The sequence below is a fragment of the Arachis hypogaea genome, chromosome 10 (genome assembly GCF_003086295.3).
Source record: "Arachis hypogaea cultivar Tifrunner chromosome 10, arahy.Tifrunner.gnm2.J5K5, whole genome shotgun sequence".
Lineage (NCBI taxonomy): Eukaryota > Viridiplantae > Streptophyta > Magnoliopsida > Fabales > Fabaceae > Arachis > Arachis hypogaea.
Window position 1 is genome coordinate 43,828,948 of NC_092045.1, and position 9,053 is coordinate 43,838,000.

Here is a 9,053-nt window from a genome sequence, read left to right on the forward strand (position 1 = left end):
AAGCTTAGAGTGGAAGTCCAAACCTTCAGACAGAAGGAAGGAGAATCCCTCTATGAAGCTTGGGAAAGATACAAACAATTAATCAGAAAATGTCCCTCTGACATGCTTTCTGAATGGAGCATCATAGGAATTTTCTATGATGGTCTCTCTGAACTGTCCAAGATGTCCTTGGATAGCTCTTCTGGAGGATCTCTTCATCTGAAGAAGACGCCTACTGAAGCTCAAGAACTGATTGAAATGGTTGCAAATAACCAATTCATGTACACGTCTGAAAGAAATCCTGTGAACAATGGGACTAGTCAGAAGAAAGGAGTTCTTGAGATTGACACTCTGAATGCCATATTGGCTCAGAACAAAATATTGACCCAACAAGTCAATATGATTTCTCAAAGTCTGTCTGGAATGCAAAATGCACCAAGCAGTACTAAGGAGGCTTCATCTGAGGAAGAAGCCTATGATCCTGAGAACCCTTCAATGGAAGAGGTGAACTACATGGGAGAATCCTATGGAAACACCTATAATCCTTCATGGAGAAATCATCCAAATTTCTCATGGAAGGATCAATAGAGACCTCAACAAGGTTTCAACAACAATAATGGTGGAAGAAACAGGTTTAGCAAGCCTTTTCCATCATCTTCTCAGCAACAGACAGAGAGTTCTAAGCAGAATGCCTCTGACTTAGCAACCATGGTCTCTGATCTGATCAAAACCACTCAAAGTTTCATGACTGAAACAAGGTCCTCCATTAGAAATTTGGAAGGACAAGTGGGTCATCTGAGCAAGAAAATTACTGAGCTCCCTCCTAGTACTCTCCCAAGCAATACAGAAGAAAATCCAAAAGGAGAGTGCAAGGCCATCAACATGGCCGAATTTTGGGAGGAAGAAGAGGCAGTGAACGCCACTGAGGAAGGCCTCACTGGGCGTCCACTGTCCTCCAATGAGTTCCCTAATGAGGAACCATGGGAATCTGAGGCTCAAACTGAGACCATAGAGATTCCATTGGACTTGCTTCTGCCATTCATGCGCTCTGATGAGTATTCTTCCTCTGAAGAGGATGAGTATGTCACTGAAGAGCAAGTTGCTAAATACCTTGGAGCAATCATGAAGTTAAATGACAAGTTATTTGGAAATGAGACTTGGGAGGATGAACCTCCTTTGCTCACCAAGGAACTGGATAACTTGTCTAGACAGAAACTGCCTCAAAAGAGACAGGATCCTGGGAAGTTTTCAATACCTTGTACCATAGGCACCATGACCTTCAAGAAGGCCTTGTGTCACTTAGGGTCAAGTGTAAACCTCATGCCCCTCTCTGTAATGGAGAAGCTAGGGATCTTTGAGGTGCAAGCTGCAAAAATCTCACTAGAGATGGCAGACAACTCAAGAAAACAAGCCCATGGACTTGTAGAGGATGTTCTGGTTAAAGTCGAAAACCATTACATCCCTACTGATTTCATAGTCCTAGAGACTGGGAAGTGCATGGATGAATCCATCATCCTTGGCAGACCCTTCCTAGCCACTGCAAAGGCTGTGATTGATGTTGATAGAGGAGAGTTGATCATTCAAGTGAATGAAGAATCCTTGGTGTTTAAGGCCCAAGGATATCCCTCTGTCATCATGGAGAGGAAGCATGAAGAGCTTCTCTCAAAGCAGAGCCAAACAGAGCCCCCACAGTCAAACTCTAAGTTTGGTGTTGGGAGGCCACAACCAAACTCTAAGTTTGGTGTTGAACCCCCACATTCAAACTCTAAGTTTGGTGTTGGGAGGTTCCAACATAGCTCTGAGCATTTCTGAGGCTACATGAGAGCCCACTGTCAAGCTACTGACATTAAAGAAGCGCTTGTTGGGAGGCAACCCAATGTTTTATAATTATCTATTTTATTTTGTTATTTTATCTTTTTTGTAGGTTGATGATCATGAGAAGTCACAAAATTAATGAAAAAAAGCAAAAACAGAATGAAAAACAGGAAGAAAAACAGCACACCCTGGAGGACGCACCCACTGGCGTTTAAACGCCAGTGAGGTTAGCTGTTGGGCGTTTAACGCCCAGTCTGGCACCATTCTGGGCGTTTAACGCCAGAAAAGGGCACCAGACTGGCGTTAAACGCCAGAAATGGGCAAGAAGCTGGCGTTAAACACCAGAAATGGCACAAAATGTGATTTTGCATGCCATTTGGTGCAGGGATGACTTTTCCTTAACACCTCAGGATCTGTGGACCCCACAGGATCCCCACCTACCCTACCACTCTCTCTCTTCTTCACCCATTCACCAATCACCTCAACACCTCTTCCCCAAAAACCCCTCACCTATCAAATCCCATCTTTCTCTTCACCACTCACATCCATTCTTCTTAAAACCCCACCTACCTCACCATTCAAATTCAAACCACTTTCCCACCCAAACCCACCCTCAAATGGCCGAACATCCCTCTCCCCCTCTCCTATATAAACCCTCCTTCACTCCTTCATTTTCACACACCTTAAACACCTTTTCTCTCCCCTTTGGCCGAATACATAGCCATTCCCTTTCCCCTCATTTCTTCTTCTTCTATTCTCTTCTTTCTTCTTTTGCTCGAGGACGAGCAAACATTTTAAGTTTGGTGTGGTAAAAGCAATGCTTTTTGTTTTTCCATAACCATTTATGGCATCCAAGGCCGGAGAAACCTCTAGAAAGAGGAAAGGGAAGGCAAAAGCTTCCACCTCCGAGTCATGGGAGATGGAAAGATTCATCTCAAGGGTGCATCAAGACCATTTCTATGAAGTTGTGGCCTTGAAGAAGGTGATCCCCGAGGTCCCTTTTTCACTCAAAAAGGGTGAATATCCGGAGATCCGACATGAGATCCGAAGAAGAGGTTGGGAAGTTCTTACCAACCCCATTCAACAAGTCGGAATCTTGATGGTTCAAGAGTTCTATGCCAATGCATGGATCACCAAGAACCATGACCAAAGTGTGAACCCGGATCCAAAGAATTATCTTACTATGGTTCGGGGGAAATACTTGGATTTTAGTCCGGAAAGTGTGAGGGTGGCGTTCAACTTGCCTATGATGCAAGGAGATGAACATCCTTACACTAGAAGGGTCAACTTTGATCAAAGGTTGGACCAAGTCCTCACAGTCATATGTGAAGAGGGCGCCCAATGGAAGAGAGATTCAAGAGGAAAGCCGGTTCAATTGAGAAGGCATGACCTCAAACCCGTGGCTAGAGGATGGTTGGAGTTCATCCAACGCTCAATCATTCCCACTAGCAACCGTTCCGAAGTTACCATAGACCGGGCTATCATGATCCATAGCATCATGATTGGAGAAGAAATAGAAGTTCATGAGGTCATAGCCCAAGAACTCTATAAGGTGGCGGACAAGTCCTCTACCTTGGCAAGGTTAGCCTTTCCTCATCTCATTTGTCACCTCTGTTATTCAGTTGGAGTTGACATAGAGAGAGATATCCCCATTGATGAGGACAAGCCCATCAGTAAGAAAAGGATGGAGCACACAAGAGACCCCACTCATCATGAGATCCCTGAGATTCCTCAAGGGATGCACTTTCCTCCACAAAACTATTGGGAGCAACTAAACACCTCCCTAGGAGAGTTGAGTTCCAACATGGGACAACTAAGGATGGAGCATCAAGAACACTCCATCATCCTTCATGAAATTAGAGAAGACCAAAGAATCATGAGGGAGGAGCAACAAAGACAAGGAAGAGATATTGAGGAGCTCAAGCACTCCATAGGATCTTCAAGAGGAAGAAAGAGCCGCCATCACTAAGGTGGACCCGTTCCTTGATTTCCTTGTTCTTTATTCTTCTGTTTTTCGAATTTTATGCTTATGTTTGTCCATGTCTATGTCTTGTGATCATTAGTGTCTTAGTGTCTATGCCTTAAAGTTATGAATGTCCTATGAATCCATCACCTTTCTTGAATAAAAACGTGCTTAAATTAAAAAAAGAAAGAATTGCATGAATTTTGAATTTTATAACAGTTTAATTATTTTGATGTGGTGGCATTACTTTTGTCTTCTGAATGTATGCTTAAACAGTGCATATGTATCTTGAATTTGTGGTTCATGAATGTTGGCTCTTGAAAGAATGATGAAAAAGGAGACATGTTACTGAGGATCTGAAAAAATCATAAAAATGATTCTTGAAGCAAGAAAAAGCATTACTATTCAAAAAAAAATCGAAAAAAAGAGAAAAAGAAAAGAAAAAAAAAGAGAGAGAAAAGAAAAGAAATAAGGTTGAGATCCAAGGCAATAAGAGTGTGCTTAAGAACCCTGGACACCTCTAATTGGGGACTCTAGCAAAGCTGAGTCACAATCTGAAAAGGTTCACCCAATTATGTGTCTGTGGCATGTATGTATCCGGTGGTAATACTGGAAGACAGAGTGCTTTGGGCCACAGCCAAGACTCAATAAGTAGCTATGTTCAAGAATCATCATACTTAACTAGGAGAATAAATAACACTATCTAGATTCTGAGTTCCTAAAGAAGCCAATCATTCTGAATTTCAAAGGATAGAGTGAGATGCCAAAACTAGTCAGAGGCAAACAGCTAAAAGCCCCGCTCATCTAATTAATACTGATCTTCACAGATGTTTTTGGAATTCATTGCATATTCTCTTCTTTTTATCTTATTTGATTTACAGTTGCTTGAGGACAAGCAACAATTTAAGTTTGGTGTTGTGATGAGCGGATAATTTGTATACTTTTTGGCATTGTTTTTAGTATGTTTTTAGTATGATCTAGTTAGTTTTTAGTATATTTTTATTAGTTTTTAGTTAAAATTCACTTTTCTGGACTTTACTATGAGTTTGTGTGTTTTTCTGTGATTTCAGGTATTTTCTGGCTGAAATTGAGGGACCTGAGCAAAAATCTGATTCAGAGACTAAAAAGGACTGCAGATGCTGTTGGATTCTGACCTCCCTGCACTCGAAGTGGATTTTCTGGAGATACAGAAACCCAATTGGCGCGCTCTCAACGGCGTTGGAAAGTAGACATCCTGGGCTTTCCAGCAATATATGATAGTCCATACTTTGCCCAAGATTTGATGGCCCAAACCGGCGTACAAAGTCACCCTCAGAAATCCCAGCGTTAAACGCCGGAACTGGCACCAAAATGGGAGTTAAACGCCCAAACTGGCATAAAAGCTGGCGTTTAACTCCAAGAAGAGTCTCTACACGAAAATGCTTCATTGCTCAGCCCAAGCACACACCAAGTGGGCCCGGAAGTGGATTTTTATGTCATTTACTCATTTCTGTAAACCTTAGGCTACTAGTTCTCTATAAGTAGGACCTTTTACTATTGTATTTTCATCTTTTGATCACTTTAGATCTCTAGATCATCTTTGGACATCTAGTTCTTAGATCAAACTTTGGTAGCTATCTTCATTTTTATGCTATCTTAGATCACTGGGAGGCTGGCCATTCGGCCATGCCTAGACCTTGTTCTTATGTATTTTCAACGGTAGAGTTTCTACACACCATAGATTAAGGTGTGGAGCTCTGCTGTACCTCGAGTATTAATGCAATTACTATTGTTCTTCCATTCAATTCCGCTTGTTCTTGTTCTAAGATATCACTTGTTCTTCAACTTGATGAATGTGATGATCCGTGACACTCATCATCATTCTCACCTATGAACATGTGACTGACAACCACCTCTGTTCTATCTTCGATTGGGTGAATATCTCTTGGATTCCTGATTGCACGATGCATGGTTGATCGCCTGACAACCGAGTGCTCGCCTGACAAACGAGCCAGCCATTCCGTGAGATCAGAGTCTTCGTGGTATAGGCAAGAACTGATGGCGGCATTCAAGAGAATCCGGAAGGTCTAACCTTGTCTGTGGTATTCTGAGTAGGATTCTATGACTGAATGACTGTGACGTGCTTCAAACTCCTAGCAGGTGGGGCGTTAGTGACAGACGCAAAAGAATCGATGGATTCTATTCCGGCCTGACCGAGAACCGACAGCTGAATTCCGCGTGCTGTGACAGAGCATATGCAATCGTTTTCACTGAGAGGATGGGAGGTAGCCACTGACAATGGTGAAACCCTACACAAGCTTGCCATGGAAAGGAATAAGAAGGATTGGATGAAGACAGTAGGAAAGCAGAGAGACAGAAGGGAAGGCATCTTCATGCGCTTATCTGAAGTTCCTACCAATGAATTACATAAGTATCTCTATCTTTATCTTATTGTTTATTTTCGTTCATCATCATATCCATTTGAGTTTGCCTGACTAAGATTTACAAGATGACCATAGCTTGCTTCATACTAACAATCTCCGTGGGATCGACCCTTACTCGCGTAAGGTTTATTACTTGGACGACCCAGTGCACTTGCTGGTTAGTTGTGCGAAGTTGTGTAATGCCATGGTACTGAACTACCAAGTTTTTGGGGTTCATGACCGGGGATTATGAGAGTTGTGAAAAGTATTGTTCACAATTTCGCGCACCAATCATCACTTAATGAGAGTTAATGGTTCGGTCTTCAAAGGGTCTCCTTTCTTCAATGTTGCATGGCAACGTTTCCCCATGCGTTCCTTCTTGAGACAAGTGTGTAGTTCTCTTCATGAAGTGGCTGAACCTCCCCCATTTAATTGTCCAATCAATCTCCATCAATGCTCCTTTTCTTTTCCCTATAAAGACAAAATAAGAAAGGTGAGAATAATATCAAACCAAAGACAATTGAACTTTACGGCTAGAATTAAAAAGAAAAATGAGAAAAGATTAAATTGTTTATTCATGAATTCCAACTAACTAACTAACTATTCGTGGGTCCTTATATGCATATTGGTGGCACCATGGGGTGACACCAAACTTAGTTTGGAGCACTGTGATGAAAAGTTCTGTTCAAAGCTTCCAAGACTAGCATGCTTTGAACACCAAACTTGTTCTTCACTGTATACTGCACAATAAGGATTCCACCAAGAGTTTGTCAAGTTTGGGTTTGAATTCATAAATATTGACTTATTTACTATCTTCTAAAAGCATATAAAACATGGGTTGCCTCCCATGAAGCGCTTCTTTAGCGTCACTAGCTTGACGTTTCTCCCTCATCAGGGTGGTTGGTAATGCTTGAAGTCCTCCCCTCTCGTTGTGGACTTGTATCCATTGGTTGTATCAATGATCTCTACATGTTCCAGGGAGAGAATTCTGTTGATTGTGAAGACTTTAGGTAACTGAGATGGTACAGTAGAGAGATTAGGGGGGATGTCTGGAAAGTAAGCTGAGATCACTCTATCTCCTGGAGAGAAGTCTTCCGTAGGGATCTTTTTGTTCCTCCACTTCCTTGGTACCTTCTTCCTTGTGTCCTTTGATATTGCCTTGCTCTTGATGACTTCTTTTTCTAAGGGATTTGTGATGTTGTCTTCACATGCCTCTAGAGGTGTAGGTTCTTCTAACCTTTCCTTGAGTTGTGGTAGTTGCTGTTTCCCTTGTTTATCAACCAAAGGAGTCTCCAGATAGGTTGGGTGTGCTTCTGTGCTTGCTTCCTCCTTTAGCATCTCATCATGGTCTTTACTTGGTTCCTTGTGCTCTTGGTCTACTTCTTGTGAGAGTTTGAAGACATTAAAGCTAAGCCGTTCATCATGGATCCTCAATATTAGCTCCCCTTTCTCCACATCTATGAGTGCTCTGGCCGTAGCTAGGAAGGGTCTTCCGAATATGATTGGGTGAGTGTGACTTTCTTCCATGTCCAAGATGACAAAGTCTGTTGGGAGAAAGTATTTCCCAACCTTTAGTAACACATTTTCCACCACTCCTATTGCTTGCTTTTGAGTCTTATCAGCCAGTCTGATGACCACATATGTGGGCATTATCTCATTGATCTGTAGCCTTTTCGCCAAGGATAGGGGCAGTAAGTTGATGCTTGCCCCTAAATCACAGAGTGCTGTATCAAACATTATTTCCCCTATGGCACAGGGGATGTGAAAACTCCCTGAGTCATTTCTTTTTGCAGGCAATTCAGGTTGAATAAGGGCACTACATTCCTTCTTTAACACTATAGTTTGGCCTCCTTTGAGTGAGCTTTTCCTGGGAAGAAGTTCCTTCATGTACTTGATGAATGCAGGCATTTGTTGTATGGCCTTGATGAATGGTATGTTCACATGCAGAAATGCAAACAAGTCTAGGAACCTTGAGTATATTCTCTTCCCCACAGCACCATTGAGCAGTTGGGGAAATGGTGCATAGAGTTTCAGCAACTCTTGTTGTGAGATTTCTGGTTCTTGGTGATCTCTATCCTCCTCCTCTGTTGAGTTGTTTTCAGGCTGTTGAGAGAGGTCGCTTTGCTCTTCTTCATCCTCTTGATCACTTGTAGTGACCATTTTGCAATCTTCCCATCTTACTTTCTTTGCTTCTCCTCTTGGGTTTTTCTCCATGTCACTTAGGAAGCCATCAGTAGGTTTGGGAATCTTCTCCGCTAAGCATCCCACTTGGAATTCCAGCTTCTTGATGGTCTCTCCTTGGTTCTTAATGTTGGCTCGCACCTCTTCTTTGAACACCTTATCTTATTGAATCTTTTGGCATATTCCTTCAAGTAAGGTTTCAAGCTTAGAGAGTCTGTCATCAATTGATGGTAAATTGGGATTAAAGGTGGAAGGATGAGAGGTGTTGTTGTGGGGTGTTGATATGTCCTCTGTGTGAATTGTTGATGAGTTGCATTATTGTTGGAGTTGTAACATCTCTGGTCTTGGATTTGCTCTTGCTGATTCCCCCACCCAAAGTTTGGGTGGTTCCTCCATCCAGAGTTGTATGTCTTGGAGTATGGATCATGGTTCTGTCTAGGTGAATTCCCAATGTAGTTGGCTTGCTCAAGGTCCTCTTCTTCAACTTCTTCTTGGGTTGTTGATGAGGTGGTGATTGCTGCCACTTAGTTCTTCTCCATCTTCTTGGTGAGGTCAGCTAACTGCTTGGTAATGAGCTTGTTCTGAGCCAGCAGAGCATCTACATTGTTTAGCTCCATTACTCCCTTAGTGTTCCCTCTTTCGGAAGCATAGAAGTAGTCATTCTCAGCTACAGTTTCAATGACATCTATGGCTTCTTCAATGGTCTTCTTCTT

The 9,053-nt window shown here is 42.3% G+C and overlaps 1 non-coding gene across 1 annotated transcript; it reads right to left on the bottom strand.

Moving 5' to 3' along the window:
• On the bottom strand, window positions 1-108 carry LOC112718857 (small nucleolar RNA R71). Its single transcript, XR_003161185.1, has one exon. It is a non-coding gene; the product is annotated as a small nucleolar RNA R71 (small nucleolar RNA).
• Between the last annotated feature and the right edge of the window lie 8,945 nt (window positions 109-9,053).